The following is a 19029-nucleotide window of genomic DNA, read 5'->3' as shown; positions in this document are numbered from 1 at the left end:
GACGGTGATATCATAATGGTCGTCATGGCGACGATGATGTCATAATGGTCGTCACGGCGACGATGATGTCATAATGGTCGCCACGGCGACGGTGATGTCATAATGGTTGCCATAGCAACAATGTTGTCATAAAGTTCGTCATGGCGACGATGATGTCATAATGGTAGTCATGGCAACGATGATGTCATAATGGTCGTCATGGCGACGATGATGTCATACTGGTTGTCATGGCGACAGTGTTGCCATAATGGTCGTCATGGCGACGATGATGTCATAATGGTCGTCATGGCGACGGTGTTGTCATAATGGTCGTCATGCCGACGATGATGTCATAATGGTCGTCATGGCGAAGATGATGTCATAATGGTCGTCATGGCGATGATGATGTCATAATGGTCGTCATGGCGACGATGACGTCATAATGGTCGTCATGGCGACGATGACGTCATAATGGTCGTCATGGCGACAGTGATGTCATAATAGTCGTCATGGCGACGATGAAGTCATAATGGTCGTCATGCCGACGATGATGTCATAATGGTCGTCACGGCGACGATGTTGCCATAATGGTCGTCATGGCGACGATGATGTCATAATGGTCGTCATGGCGACGATGATGTCATAATGGTCGTCATGGCGACGATGATGTCAGTATGGTGGTCATGGCTTTGGTGATGTCATAATGGTCGTCATGGCGACGGTGATGTGATAATGGTCGTCATGGCAATGGTGATGTCAGAATGGTCGTCATGGCGACGGTGTTGCCATAATGGTCGTCATGGCGACGATGATGTCATAATGGTCGTCATGGCGACGATGACGTCATAATGGTCGTCATGGCGACGATGACGTCATAATGGTCGTCATGGCGACGATGATGTCATAATGGTCGTCATGGCGACGATGATGTCATAATGGTCGTCATGGCGACGATGATGTCAGTATGGTGGTCATGGCTTTGGTGATGTCATAATGGTCGTCATGGCAACGGTGATGTCATAATGGTCGTCATGGCAATGGTGATGTCAGAATGGTCGTCATGGCGACGATGATGTCAGTATGGTGGTCATGGCTTTGGTGATGTCATAATGGTCGTCATGGCGACGATTATGTCATAATGGTCGTCATGGCGACGATGATGTCAATATGGTTGTCATGGCTTTTGTGATGTCATAATGGTCGTCATGGCGGCGGTGATGTCATAATGGTCGTCATGGCGACGATGATGTCATAATGGTCGTCACGGCGACGATGATGTCATAATGGTCGTCATAGCGACGATGATGTCATAATGGTCGTCATGGCGACGATGACGTCATAATGGTCGTCATGGCGACGATGATGTCATAATGTTCGTCATGGCGACGATGATGTCAATATGGTTGTCATGGCTTTGGTGATGTCATAATGGTCGTCATGGCGACGGTGATGTCATAATGGTCGTCATGGCGACGATGATGTCATAATGGTCGTCATGGCGACGATGATGTCATAATGGTCGTCACGGCGACGATGATGTCATAATGGTCGTCACGGCGACGATGATGTCATAATGGTCGTCACGGCGGCGGTAATGTCATAATGGTCGTCATGGCGACGATGATGTCATAATGGTCGTCATGGCGACGATGATGTCATAATGGTCGTCATGCTGACGATGATATCAGTATGGTGGTCATGGTTTGGTGATGTCATAATGGTCGTCATGGCGACGATGACGTCATAATGATCGTCATGTCGACGGTGATGTCATAATGGTCGTTATGGCGACGGTGATGTCATAATAGTCGTCATGGCGACGTTGATGTCATAATTGTCGTCATGCCGACGATGATGTCATAATGGTCGTCATGGCGACGGTGTTACCATAATGGTCGTCATGGCGACGATGATGTCATAATGGTCGTTATGGCGACAATGATGTCATAATGGTCGTCATGGCGACGATGATGTCAGAATGGTCGTCATGGCGACGATTATGTCAGTATGGTAGTCATGGCTTTGGTGATGTCATAATGGCCGTCATGGCGACGGTGATATCATAATGGTCGTCATGGCGACGATGATGTCAATATGGTTGTCATGGTTTTGGTGATGTCATAATGGCCGTCATGGCGACGGTGATATCATAATGGTCGTCATGGCGACGATGATGTCATAATGGTCGTCACGGCGACGATGATGTCATAATGGTCGCCACGGCGACGGTGATGTCATAATGGTTGCCATAGCAACAATGTTGTCATAAAGTTCGTCATGGCGACGATGATGTCATAATGGTAGTCATGGCAACGATGATGTCATAATGGTCGTCATGGCGACGATGATGTCATACTGGTTGTCATGGCGACAGTGTTGCCATAATGGTCGTCATGGCGACGATGATGTCATAATGGTCGTCATGGCGACGGTGTTGTCATAATGGTCGTCATGCCGACGATGATGTCATAATGGTCGTCATGGCGAAGATGATGTCATAATGGTCGTCATGGCGATGATGATGTCATAATGGTCGTCATGGCGACGATGACGTCATAATGGTCGTCATGGCGACGATGACGTCATAATGGTCGTCATGGCGACAGTGATGTCATAATAGTCGTCATGGCGACGATGAAGTCATAATGGTCGTCATGCCGACGATGATGTCATAATGGTCGTCACGGCGACGATGTTGCCATAATGGTCGTCATGGCGACGATGATGTCATAATGGTCGTCATGGCGACGATGATGTCATAATGGTCGTCATGGCGACGATGATGTCAGTATGGTGGTCATGGCTTTGGTGATGTCATAATGGTCGTCATGGCGACGGTGATGTCATAATGGTCGTCATGGCAATGGTGATGTCAGAATGGTCGTCATGGCGACGGTGTTGCCATAATGGTCGTCATGGCGACGATGATGTCATAATGGTCGTCATGGCGACGATGACGTCATAATGGTCGTCATGGCGACGATGACGTCATAATGGTCGTCATGGCGACGATGATGTCATAATGGTCGTCATGGCGACGATGATGTCATAATGGTCGTCATGGCGACGATGATGTCAGTATGGTGGTCATGGCTTTGGTGATGTCATAATGGTCGTCATGGCAACGGTGATGTCATAATGGTCGTCATGGCAATGGTGATGTCAGAATGGTCGTCATGGCGACGATGATGTCAGTATGGTGGTCATGGCTTTGGTGATGTCATAATGGTCGTCATGGCGACGATTATGTCATAATGGTCGTCATGGCGACGATGATGTCAAAATGGTTGTCATGGCTTTTGTGATGTCATAATGGTCGTCATGGCGGCGGTGATGTCATAATGGTCGTCATGGCGACGATGATGTCATAATGGTCGTCACGGCGACGATGATGTCATAATGGTCGTCATAGCGACGATGATGTCATAATGGTCGTCATGGCGACGATGACGTCATAATGGTCGTCATGGCGACGATGATGTCATAATGTTCGTCATGGCGACGATGATGTCAATATGGTTGTCATGGCTTTGGTGATGTCATAATGGTCGTCATGGCGACGGTGATGTCATAATGGTCGTCATGGCGACGATGATGTCATAATGGTCGTCATGGCAACGATGATGTCATAATGGTCGTCACGGCGACGATGATGTCATAATGGTCGTCACGGCGACGATGATGTCATAATGGTCGTCACGGCGGCGGTAATGTCATAATGGTCATCATGGCGACGATGATGTCATACTGTCGTCATGGCGATGGTGTTGCCATAATGGTCGTCATGGCGACGATGATGTCATAATGGTCATCATGGCGACGATGACGTCATAATGGTCGTCATGGCGATGATGACATCATAATGGTCGTCATGGCGACGATGACGTCATAATGGTCGTTATGGCGACGATAATGTCATACTGGTCGTCATGACGACGGTGTTGCCATAATGGTCGTCATGGCGACGATGATGTCATAATGGTCGTCATGCCGACGATGATGTCATAATGGTCGTCATGGCGACGATGATGTCATAATGGTCGTCACGGCGACGATGATGTCAGTATGGTGGTCATGGCTTTGGTGATGTCGTAATGGACGTCAGGGCGACGGTGATGTCATAATGGTCGTCATGGCAATGGTGATGTCAGAATGGTCGTCATGGCGACGATGATGTCATACTGTCGTCATGGCGACGGTGTTGCCATAATGGTCGTCATGGCGACGATGATGTCATAATGGTCATCATGGCGACGATGACGTCATAATGGTCGTTATGGCAACGATGATGTCATAATGGTCGTCATGGCGACGATGATGTCATACTGGTCGACATGGCGACAGTGTTGCCATAATGGTCGTCATGGCGACGATGATGTCATAATGGTCGTCATGGCGACGGTGTTGTCATAATGGTCGTCATGCCGACGATGATGTCATAATGGTCGTCATGGCGAAGATGATGTCATAATGGTCGTCATGGCGACGATGATGTCATAATGGTCATCATGGCGACGATGACGTCATAATGGTCGTCATGGCGACGATGATGTCATAATGGTCGTCATGGCGACGATGATGTCATAATGGTCGTCATGGCGACGGTGATGTCATAATAGTCGTCATGGCGACAATGATGTCATAATGGTCGTCATGCCGACGATGATGTCATAATGGTCGTCACGGCGACGGTGTTGCCATAATGGTCGTCATGGCGACGATGATGTCATAATGGTCGTCATGGCGACGATGATGTCAGTATGGTGGTCATGGCTTTGGTGATGTCATAATGGTCGTCATGCCGACGATGATGTCAGTATGGTGGTCATGGCTTTGGTGATGTCATAATGGTCGTCATGGCGACGGTGATGTCATAATGGTCGTCATGGCAATGGTGATGTCAGAATGGTCGTCATGGCGACGATGATGTCAGTATGGTGGTCATGGCTTTGGTGATGTCAGAATGGTCGTCATGGCGACGATGATGTCATACTGGTCGTCATGGCGACGGTGTTGCCATAATGGTCGTCATGGCGACGATGATGTCACAATGGTCGTCATGGCAATGGTGATGTCAGAATGGTCGTCATGGCGACGATGATGTCATAATGGTCGTCATGGCGACGGTGATGTCATAATGGTCGTCATGGCGACGATGATGTCATAATGGTCGTCATGGCTACGATGATGTCATAATGGTCGTCATGGCGACGATGATGTTATAATAGTCGTCATGGCGACGATGATGTCATAATGGTCGTCATGCCAACGATGATGTCATTATGGTTGTCATGGATTTGGTGATGTCATAATGGTCGTCATGGCAACGGTGATGTCATAATGGTCGTCATGGCAATGGTGATGTCAGAATGGTCGTCATGGCGACGATGATGTCAGTATGGTGGTCATGGCTTTGGTGATGTCATAATGGTCGTCATGGCGACGATTATGTCATAATGGTCGTCATGGCGACAATGATGTCAATATGGTTGTCATGGCTTTTGTGATGTCATAATGGTCGTCATGGCGGCGGTGATGTCATAATGGTCGTCATGGCGACGATGATGTCATAATGGTCGTCACGGCGACGATGATGTCATAATGGTCGTCATAGCGACGATGATGTCATAATGGTTGTCATGGCGACGATGACGTCATAATGGTCGTCATGGCGACGATGATGTCATAATGTTCGTCATGGCGACGATGATGTCAATATGGTTGTCATGGCTTTGGTGATGTCATAATGGTCGTCATGGCGACGGTGATGTCATAATGGTCGTCATGGCGACGATGATGTCATAATGGTCGTCATGGCGACGATGATGTCATAATGGTCGTCATGGCGACGATGATGTCATAATGGTCGTCATGCTGACGATGATATCAGTATGGTGGTCATGGTTTGGTGATGTCATAATGGTCGTCATGGCGACGATGACGTCATAATGATCGTCATGTCGACGGTGATGTCATAATGGTCGTTATGGCGACGGTGATGTCATAATAGTCGTCATGGCGACGTTGATGTCATAATTGTCGTCATGCCGACGATGATGTCATAATGGTCGTCATGGCGACGGTGTTACCATAATGGTCGTCATGGCGACGATTATGTCATAATGGTCGTTATGGCGACAATGATGTCATAATGGTCGTCATGGCGACGATGATGTCAGAATGGTCGTCATGGCGACGATTATGTCAGTATGGTAGTCATGGCTTTGGTGATGTCATAATGGTCGTCATGGCGACGATGATGTCATAATGGTCGTCATGGCGACGATGATGTCAATATGGTTGTCATGGTTTTGGTGATGTCATAATGGTCGTCATGGCGACGGTGATATCATAATGGTCGTCATGGCGACGATGATGTCATAATGGTCGTCACGGCGACGATGATGTCATAATGGTCGCCACGGCGACGGTGATGTCATAATGGTTGCCATAGCAACAATGTTGTCATAAAGTTCGTCATGGCGACGATGATGTCATAATGGTAGTCATGGCAACGATGATGTCATAATGGTCGTCATGGCGACGATGATGTCATACTGGTTGTCATGGCGACAGTGTTGCCATAATGGTCGTCATGGCGACGATGATGTCATAATGGTCGTCATGGCGACGGTGTTGTCATAATGGTCGTCATGCCGACGATGATGTCATAATGGTCGTCATGGCGAAGATGATGTCATAATGGTCGTCATGGCGATGATGATGTCATAATGGTCGTCATGGCAACGATGACGTCATAATGGTCGTCATGGCGACGATGACGTCATAATGGTCGTCATGGCGACAGTGATGTCATAATAGTCGTCATGGCGACGATGAAGTTATAATGGTCGTCATGCCGACGATGATGTCATAATGGTCGTCACGGCGACGATGTTGCCATAATGGTCGTCATGGCGACGATGATGTCATAATGGTCGTCATGGCGACGATGATGTCATAATGGTCGTCATGGCGACGATGATGTCAGTATGGTGGTCATGGCTTTGGTGATGTCATAATGGTCGTCATGGCGACGGTGATGTCATAATGGTCGTCATGGCAATGGTGATGTCAGAATGGTCGTCATGGCGACGGTGTTGCCATAATGGTCGTCATGGCGACGATGATGTCATAATGGTCGTCATGGCGACGATGACGTCATAATGGTCGGCATGGCGACGATGACGTCATAATGGTCGTCATGGCGACGATGATGTCATAATGGTCGTCATGGCGACGATGATGTCATAATGGTCGTCATGGCGACGATGATGTCAGTATGGTGGTCATGGCTTTGGTGATGTCATAATGGTCGTCATGGCAACGGTGATGTCATAATGGTTGTCATGGCAATGGTGATGTCAGACTGGTCGTCATGGCGACGATGATGTCAGTATGGTGGTCATGGCTTTGGTGATGTCATAATGGTCGTCATGGCGACGATTATGTCATAATGGTCGTCATGGCGACGATGATGTCAATATGGTTGTCATGGCTTTTGTGATGTCATAATGGTCGTCATGGCGGCGGTGATGTCATAATGGTCGTCATGGCGACGATGATGTCATAATGGTCGTCACGGCGACGATGATGTCATAATGGTCGTCATAGCGACGATGATGTCATAATGGTCGTCATGGCGACGATGACGTCATAATGGTCGTCATGGCGACGATGATGTCATAATGTTCGTCATGGCGACGATGATGTCATAATGTTCGTCATGGCTTTGGTGATGTCATAATGGTCGTCATGGCGACGGTGATGTCATAATGGTCGTCATGGCGACGATGATGTCATAATGGTCGTCATGGCGACGATGATGTCATAATGGTCGTCATGGCGACGATGATGTCATAATGGTCGTCATGCTGACGATGATATCAGTATGGTGGTCATGGCTTTGGTGATGTCATAATGGTCGTCATGGCGACGATGATGTCATACTGGTCGTCATGGTGACGGTGTTGCCATAATGGTCGTCATGGCGACGATGATGTCATAATGGTCGTCATGGCGACGGTGATGTCATAATGGTCGTCATGCCGACGATGATGTCAGTATGGTGGTCATGGCTTTGGTGATGTCAGAATGGTCGTCATGGCGACGATGATGTCATACTGGTCGTCATGGCGACGGTGTTGCCATAATGGTCGTCATGGCGACGATGATGTCATAATGGTCGTCATGGCAATGGTGATGTCAGAATGGTCGTCATGGCGACGATGATGTCATAATGGTCGTCATGGCGACGATGATGTCATAATGGTCGTCATGGCGACGATGATGTCATAATGGTCGTCATGGCTACGATGATGTCATAATGGTCGTCATGGCGACGATGATGTTATAATAGTCGTCATGGCGACGATGATGTCATAATGGTCGTCATGCCAACGATGATGTCATTATGGTTGTCATGGCTTTGGTGATGTCATAATGGTCGTCATTGCGACGGTGATGTCATAATGGTCGTCATGGCGACGATGATGTCATAATGGTCGTCACGGCGACGATGATGTCATAATGGTCGTCACGGCGGCGGTAATGTCATAATGGTCATCATGGCGACGATGATGTCATACTGTCGTCATGGCGATGGTGTTGCCATAATGGTCGTCATGGCGACGATGATGTCATAATGGTCATCATGGCGACGATGACGTCATAATGGTCGTCATGGCGACGATGACATCATAATGGTCGTCATGGCGACGATGACGTCATAATGGTCGTTATGGCGACGATAATGTCATACTGGTCGTCATGACGACGGTGTTGCCATAATGGTCGTCATGGCGACGATGATGTCATAATGGTCGTCATGCCGACGATGATGTCATAATGGTCGTCATATCGACGATGATGTCATAATGGTCGTCACGGCGACGATGATGTCAGTATGGTGGTCATTTCTTTGGTGATGTCGTAATGGACGTCAGGGCGACGGTGATGTCATAATGGTCGTCATGGCAATGGTGATGTCAGAATGGTCGTCATGGCGACGATGATGTCATACTGTCGTCATGGCGACGGTGTTGCCATAATGGTCGTCATGGCGACGATGATGTCATAATGGTCGTCATGGCGACGATGACGTCATAATGGTCGTTATGGCAACGATGATGTCATAATGGTCGTCATGGCGACGATGATGTCATACTGGTCGACATGGCGACAGTGTTGCCATAATGGTCGTCATGGCGACGATGATGTCATAATGGTCGTCATGGCGACGGTGTTGTCATAATGGTCGTCATGCCGACGATGATGTCATAATGGTCGTCATGGCGAAGATGATGTCATAATGGTCGTCATGGCGACGATGATGTCATAATGGTCATCATGGCGACGATGACGTCATAATGGTCGTCATGGCGACGATGACGTCATAATGGTCGTCATGGCGACGATGATGTCATAATGGTCGTCATGGCGACGGTGATGTCATAATAGTCGTCATGGCGACAATGATGTCATAATGGTCGTCATGCCGACGATGATGTCATAATGGTCGTCACGGCGACGGTGTTGCCATAATGGTCGTCATGGCGACGATGATGTCATAATGGTCGTCATGGCGACGATGATGTCAGTATGGTGGTCATGGCTTTGGTGATGTCATAATGGTCGTCATGCCGACGATGATGTCAGTATGGTGGTCATGGCTTTGGTGATGTCATAATGGTCGTCATGGCGACGGTGATGTCATAATGGTCGTCATGGCAATGGTGATGTCAGAATGGTCGTCATGGCGACGATGATGTCAGTATGGTGGTCATGGCTTTGGTGATGTCAGAATGGTCGTCATGGCGACGATGATGTCATACTGGTCGTCATGGCGACGGTGTTGCCATAATGGTCGTCATGGCGACGATGATGTCACAATGGTCGTCATGGCAATGGTGATGTCAGAATGGTCGTCATGGCGACGATGATGTCATAATGGTCGTCATGGCGACGGTGATGTCATAATGGTCGTCATGGCGACGATGATGTCATAATGGTCGTCATGGCTACGATGATGTCATAATGGTCGTCATGGCGACGATGATGTTATAATAGTCGTCATGGCGACGATGATGTCATAATGGTCGTCATGCCAACGATGATGTCATTATGGTTGTCATGGATTTGGTGATGTCATAATGGTCGTCATGGCAACGGTGATGTCATAATGGTCGTCATGGCAATGGTGATGTCAGAATGGTCGTCATGGCGACGATGATGTCAGTATGGTGGTCATGGCTTTGGTGATGTCATAATGGTCGTCATGGCGACGATTATGTCATAATGGTCGTCATGGCGACAATGATGTCAATATGGTTGTCATGGCTTTTGTGATGTCATAATGGTCGTCATGGCGGCGGTGATGTCATAATGGTCGTCATGGCGACGATGATGTCATAATGGTCGTCACGGCGACGATGATGTCATAATGGTCGTCATAGCGACGATGATGTCATAATGGTTGTCATGGCGACGATGACGTCATAATGGTCGTCATGGCGACGATGATGTCATAATGTTCGTCATGGCGACGATGATGTCAATATGGTTGTCATGGCTTTGGTGATGTCATAATGGTCGTCATGGCGACGGTGATGTCATAATGGTCGTCATGGCGACGATGATGTCATAATGGTCGTCATGGCGACGATGATGTCATAATGGTCGTCATGCTGACGATGATATCAGTATGGTGGTCATGGTTTGGTGATGTCATAATGGTCGTCATGGCGACGATGACGTCATAATGATCGTCATGTCGACGGTGATGTCATAATGGTCGTTATGGCGACGGTGATGTCATAATAGTCGTCATGGCGACGTTGATGTCATAATTGTCGTCATGCCGACGATGATGTCATAATGGTCGTCATGGCGACGGTGTTACCATAATGGTCGTCATGGCGACGATGATGTCATAATGGTCGTTATGGCGACAATGATGTCATAATGGTCGTCATGGCGACGATGATGTCAGAATGGTCGTCATGGCGACGATTATGTCAGTATGGTAGTCATGGCTTTGGTGATGTCATAATGGTCGTCATGGCGACGATGATGTCATAATGGTCGTCATGGCGACGATGATGTCAATATGGTTGTCATGGTTTTGGTGATGTCATAATGGTCGTCATGGCGACGGTGATATCATAATGGTCGTCATGGCGACGATGATGTCATAATGGTCGTCACGGCGACGATGATGTCATAATGGTCGCCACGGCGACGGTGATGTCATAATGGTTGCCATAGCAACAATGTTGTCATAAAGTTCGTCATGGCGACGATGATGTCATAATGGTAGTCATGGCAACGATGATGTCATAATGGTCGTCATGGCGACGATGATGTCATACTGGTTGTCATGGCGACAGTGTTGCCATAATGGTCGTCATGGCGACGATGATGTCATAATGGTCGTCATGGCGACGGTGTTGTCATAATGGTCGTCATGCCGACGATGATGTCATAATGGTCGTCATGGCGAAGATGATGTCATAATGGTCGTCATGGCGATGATGATGTCATAATGGTCGTCATGGCGACGATGACGTCATAATGGTCGTCATGGCGACGATGACGTCATAATGGTCGTCATGGCGACAGTGATGTCATAATAGTCGTCATGGCGACGATGAAGTCATAATGGTCGTCATGCCGACGATGATGTCATAATGGTCGTCACGGCGACGATGTTGCCATAATGGTCGTCATGGCGACGATGATGTCATAATGGTCGTCATGGCGACGATGATGTCATAATGGTCGTCATGGCGACGATGATGTCAGTATGGTGGTCATGGCTTTGGTGATGTCATAATGGTCGTCATGGCGACGGTGATGTCATAATGGTCGTCATGGCAATGGTGATGTCAGAATGGTCGTCATGGCGACGGTGTTGCCATAATGGTCGTCATGGCGACGATGATGTCATAATGGTCGTCATGGCGACGATGACGTCATAATGGTCGTCATGGCGACGATGACGTCATAATGGTCGTCATGGCGACGATGATGTCATAATGGTCGTCATGGCGACGATGATGTCATAATGGTCGTCATGGCGACGATGATGTCAGTATGGTGGTCATGGCTTTGGTGATGTCATAATGGTCGTCATGGCAACGGTGATGTCATAATGGTCGTCATGGCAATGGTGATGTCAGAATGGTCGTCATGGCGACGATGATGTCAGTATGGTGGTCATGGCTTTGGTGATGTCATAATGGTCGTCATGGCGACGATTATGTCATAATGGTCGTCATGGCGACGATGATGTCAATATGGTTGTCATGGCTTTTGTGATGTCATAATGGTCGTCATGGCGGCGGTGATGTCATAATGGTCGTCATGGCGACGATGATGTCATAATGGTCGTCACGGCGACGATGATGTCATAATGGTCGTCATAGCGACGATGATGTCATAATGGTCGTCATGGCGACGATGACGTCATAATGGTCGTCATGGCGACGATGATGTCATAATGTTCGTCATGGCGACGATGATGTCAATATGGTTGTCATGGCTTTGGTGATGTCATAATGGTCGTCATGGCGACGGTGATGTCATAATGGTCGTCATGGCGACGATGATGTCATAATGGTCGTCATGGCGACGATGATGTCATAATGGTCGTCATGGCGACGATGATGTCATAATGGTCGTCATGCTGACGATGATATCAGTATGGTGGTCATGGCTTTGGTGATGTCATAATGGTCGTCATGGCGACGATGATGTCATACTGGTCGTCATGGCGACGGTGTTGCCATAATGGTCGTCATGGCGACGATGATGTCATAATGGTCGTCATGGCGACGGTGATGTCATAATGGTCGTCATGCCGACGATGATGTCAGTATGGTGGTCATGGCTTTGGTGATGTCAGAATGGTCGTCATGGCGACGATGATGTCATACTGGTCGTCATGGCGACGGTGTTGCCATAATGGTCGTCATGGCGACGATGATGTCATAATGGTCGTCATGGCAATGGTGATGTCAGAATGGTCGTCATGGCGACGATGATGTCATAATGGTCGTCATGGCGACGGTGATGTCATAATGGTCGTCATGGCGACGATGATGTCATAATGGTCGTCATGGCTACGATGATGTCATAATGGTCGTCATGGCGACGATGATGTTATAATAGTCGTCATGGCGACGATGATGTCATAATGGTCGTCATGCCAACGATGATGTCATTATGGTTGTCATGGCTTTGGTGATGTCATAATGGTCGTCATTGCGACGGTGATGTCATAATGGTCGTCATGGCGACGATGATGTCATAATGGTCGTCACGGCGACGATGATGTCATAATGGTCGTCACGGCGGCGGTAATGTCATAATGGTCATCATGGCGACGATGTCATACTGTCGTCATGGCGATGGTGTTGCCATAATGGTCGTCATGGCGACGATGATGTCATAATGGTCATCATGGCGACGATGACGTCATAATGGTCGTCATGGCGACGATGACATCATAATGGTCGTCATGGCGACGATGACGTCATAATGGTCGTTATGGCGACGATAATGTCATACTGGTCGTCATGACGACGGTGTTGCCATAATGGTCGTCATGGCGACGATGATGTCATAATGTTCGTCATGCCGACGATGATGTCATAATGGTCGTCATGGCGACGATGATGTCATAATGGTCGTCACGGCGACGATGATGTCAGTATGGTGGTCATGGCTTTGGTGATGTCGTAATGGACGTCAGGGCGACGGTGATGTCATAATGGTCGTCATGGCAATGGTGATGTCAGAATGGTCGTCATGGCGACGATGATGTCATACTGTCGTCATGGCGACGGTGTTGCCATAATGGTCGTCATGGCGACGATGATGTCATAATGGTCATCATGGCGACGATGACGTCATAATGGTCGTTATGGCAACGATGATGTCATAATGGTCGTCATGGCGACGATGATGTCATACTGGTCGACATGGCGACAGTGTTGCCATAATGGTCGTCATGGCGACGATGATGTCATAATGGTCGTCATGGCGACGGTGTTGTCATAATGGTCGTCATGCCGACGATGATGTCATAATGGTCGTCATGGCGAAGATGATGTCATAATGGTCGTCATGGCGACGATGATGTCATAATGGTCATCATGGCGACGATGACGTCATAATGGTCGTCATGGCGACGGTGATGTCATAATAGTCGTCATGGCGACAATGATGTCATAATGGTCGTCATGCCGACGATGATGTCATAATGGTCGTCACGGCGACGGTGTTGCCATAATGGTCGTCATGGCGACGATGATGTCATAATGGTCGTCATGGCGACGATGATGTCATAATGGTCGTCATGGCGACGATGATGTCAGTATGGTGGTCATGGCTTTGGTGATGTCATAATGGTCGTCATGGCGACGGTGATGTCATAATGGTCGTCATGGCAATGGTGATGTCAGAATGGTCGTCATGGCGACGATGATGTCAGTATGGTGGTCATGGCTTTGGTGATGTCATAATGGTCGTCATGGCGACGATTATGTCATAATGGTCGTCATGGCGACGATGATGTCAATATGGTTGTCATGGCTTGGTGATGTCATAATGGTCGTCATGGCGACGGTGATGTCATAATGGTCGTCATGGCGGCGATGATGTCATAATGGTCGTCACGGCGACGATGATGTCATAATGGTCGTCATGGCGACGATGATGTCATACTGGTCGTCATGGCGACGGTGTTGCCATAATGGTCGTCATGGCGACGATGATGTCATAATGGTCGTCATGCCGACGATGATGTCATAATGGTCGTCATGGCAACGGTGTTGCCATAATGGTCGTCATGGCGACGATGATGTCATAATGGTCGTCATGGCGACGATGATGTTATAATGGTCGTCATGGCGACGATGATGTCAGTATGGTGGTCATGGCTTTGGTGATGTCATAATGGTCGTCATGGCGACGGTGATGTCATAATGGTCGTCATGGCAATGGTGATGTCAGAATGGTGGTCATGGCTTTCGTGATGTCATAATGGTCGTCATGGCGACGATGTCAATATGGTTGTCATGGCTTTGGTGATGTCATAATGGTCGTCATGGCGACGGTGATGTCATAATGGTCGTCATGGCGACGATGATGTCATAATGGTCGTCACGGCGACGATGATGTCATAATGGTCGTCATAGCGACGATGATGTCATAATGGTCGTCATGGCGACGATGACGTCATAATGGTCGTCATGGCGACGATGATGTCATAATGGTCGTCATGGCGACGATGATGTCATACTGGTCGTCATGGCGACGGTGTTGCCATAATGGTTGTCATGGCGACGATGATGTCATAATGGTCGTCATGGCGACGGTGATGTCATAATGGTCGTCATGCCGACGATGATGTCAGTATGGTGGTCATGGCTTTGGTGATGTCATAATGGTCGTCATGGCAACGATGATGTCATAATGGTCGTCATGGCGACGATGATGTCATAATGGTCGTCATGGCGACGATGATGTCAGTATGGTGGTCATGGCTTTGGTGATGTCATAATGGTCGTCATGGCGACGGTGCTGTCATAATGGTCGTCACGGCGACGGTGATGTCATAATGGTCGTTATGGCGACGATGACGTCATAATGGTCGTCATGGCGACGATGATGTCATACTGGTCGTCATGGCGACGGTGTTGCCATAATGGTCGTCATGGCGACGATGATGTCATACTGGTCGTCATGGCGACGGTGTTGTCATAATGGTCGTCATGCCGACGATGATGTCATAATGGTCGTCATGGCGAAGATGATGTCATAATGGTCGTTATGGCGATGATGATGTCATAATGGTCGTCATGGCGACGATGACGTCATAATGGTCGTCATGGCGACGATGATGTCATAATGGTCGTCATGGCGACGGTGATGTCATAATAGTCGTCATGGCGACAATGATGTCATAATGGTCGTCATGCCGACGATGATGTCATAATGGTCGTCCCGGCGACGGTGTTGCCATAATGGTCGTCATGGCGACGATGATGTCATAATGGTCGTCATGGCGACGATGATGTCATAATGGTCGTCATGGCGACGATGATGTCAGTATGGTGGTCATGGCTTTGGTGATGTCATAATGGTCGTCATGGCGACGGTGATGTCAGAATGGTCGTCATGGCGACGGTGTTGCCATAATGGTCGTCATGGCGACGATGACGTCATAATGGTCGTCATGGCGACGATGATGTCATAATGGTCGTCATGGCGACGATGACGTCATAATGGTCGTCATGGCGACGATGATGTCATAATGGTCGTCATGGCGACGATGATGTCATAATGGTCGTCATGGCGACGATGATGTCAGTATGGTGGTCATGGCTTTGGTGATGTCAGAATGGTCGTCATGGCGACGATGATGTCATACTGGTCGTCATGGCGACGGTGTTGCCATAATGGTCGTCATGGCGACGATGATGTCATAATGGTCGTCATGGCAATGGTGATGTCAGAATGGTCGTCATGGCGACGATGATGTCATAATGGTCGTCATGGCGACGGTGATGTCATAATGGTCGTCATGGCGACGATGATGTCATAATGGTCGTCATGGCTACGATGATGTCATAATGGTCGTCATGGCGACGATGATGTTATAATAGTCGTCATGGCGACGATGATGTCATAATGGTCGTCATGCCGACGATGATGTCATAATGGTCGTCATGCCAACGATGATGTCAATATGGTTGTCATGGCTTTGGTGATGTCATAATGGTCGTCATTGCAACGGTGATGTCATAATGGTCGTCATGGCGACGATGATGTCATAATGGTCGTCACGGCGACGATGATGTCATAATGGTCGTCACGGCGGCGGTAATGTCATAATGGTCATCATGGCGACGATGATGTCATACTGTCGTCATGGCAACTATGTTGCCATAATGGTCGTCATGGCGACGATGATGTCATAATGGTCATCATGGCGACGATGACGTCATAATGGTCGTCATGGCGACGATGACGTCATAATGGTCGTCATGGCGACTATGACGTCATAATGGTCGTCATGGCGACGATAATGTCATACTGGTCGTCATGACGACGGTGTTGCCATAATGGTCGTCATGGCGACGATGATGTCATAATGGTCGTCATGCCGACGATGATGTCATAATGGTCGTCATGGCGACGATGATGTCATAATGGTCGTCACGGCGACGATGATGTCAGTATGGTGGTCATGGCTTTGGTGATGTCGTAATGGTCATCAGGGCGACGGTGATGTCATAATGGTCGTCATGGCAATGGTGATGTCAGAATGGTCGTCATGGCGACGATGATGTCATACTGTCTTCATGGCGACGGTGTTGCCATAATGGTCGTCATGGCGACGATGATGTCATAATGGTCATCATGGCGACGATGACGTCATAATGGTCGTCATGGCAACGATGAAGTCATAATGGTCGTCATGGTGACGATGATGTCATACTGGTCGACATGGCGACAGTGTTGCCATAATGGTCGTCATGGCGACGATGATGTCATAATGGTCGTCATGGCGACGGTGTTGTCATAATGGTCGTCATGCCGACGATGATGTCATAATGGTCGTCATGGCTAAGATGATGTCATAATGGTCGTCATGGCGACGATGATGTCATAATGGTCATCATGGCGACGATGACGTCATAATGATCGTCATGGCGACGATGACGTCATAATGGTCGTCATGGCGACGATGATGTCATAATGGTCGTCATGGCGACGGTGATGTCATAATAGTCGTCATGGCGACAATGATGTCATAATGGTCGTCATGCCGACGATGATGTCATAATGGTCGTCACGGCGACGGTGTTGCCATAATGGTCGTCATGGCGACGATGATTTCATAATGGTCGTCATGGCGACGATGATGTCAGTATGGTGGTCATGGCTTTGGTGATGTCATAATGGTCGTCATGGCGACGGTGATGTCATAATGGTCGTCATGGCGACGGTGTTGCCATAATGGTCGTCATGGCGACGATGACGTCATAATGGTCATCATGGCGACGATGATGTCATAATGGTCGTCATGGCGACGATGACGTCATAATGGTCGTCATGGCGACGATGATGTCATAATGGTCGTCATGGCGACGATGATGTCATAATGGTCGTCATGGCGACGATGATGTCAGTATGGTGGTCATGGCTTTGGTGATGTCATAATGGTCGTCATGGCGACGGTGATGTCATAATGGTCGTCATGGCAATAGTGATGTCAGAATGGTCGTCATGGCGACGATGATGTCAGTATGGTGGTCATGGCTTTGGTGATGTCATAATGGTCGTCATGGCGACGATTATGTCATAATGGTCGTCATGGCGACGATGATGTCAATATGGTTGTCATGGCTTGGTGATGTCATAATGGTCGTCATGGCGACGGTGATGTCATAATGGTCGTCATGGCGACGATGATGTCATAATGGTCGTCACGGCGACGATGATGTCATAATGGTCGTCATGGCGACGATGATGTCATACTGGTCGTCATGGCGACGGTGTTGCCATAATGGTCGTCATGGCGACGATGATGTCATAATGGTCGTCATGCCGACGATGATGTCATAATGGTCGTCATGGCGACGATGATGTTATAATGGTCGTCATGGCGACGATGATGTCAGTTTGGTGGTCATGGCTTTGGAGATGTCATAATGGTCGTCATGGCGACGGTGATGTCATAATGGTCGTCATGGCAATGGTGATGTCAGAATGGTGGTCATGGCTTTCGTGATGTCATAATGGTCGTCATGGCGACGATGTCAATATGGTTGTCATGGCTTTGGTGATGTCATAATGGTCGTCATGGCGACGGTGATGTCATAATGGTCGTCATGGCGACGATGACGTCATAATGGTCGTCATGGCGACGATGATGTCATAATGGTCGTCATGGCGACGATGATGTCATACTGGTCGTCATGGCGACGGTGTAGCCATAATGGTTGTCATGGCGACGATGATGTCATAATGGTCGTCATG

This window comes from Phyllobates terribilis, unplaced genomic scaffold, assembly GCF_046119375.1.
Source record: "Phyllobates terribilis strain yellow unplaced genomic scaffold, ASM4611937v1 Scaffold_43__1_contigs__length_10536358, whole genome shotgun sequence".
Lineage (NCBI taxonomy): Eukaryota > Metazoa > Chordata > Amphibia > Anura > Dendrobatidae > Phyllobates > Phyllobates terribilis.
This window is presented reverse-complemented; position numbering follows the sequence as displayed.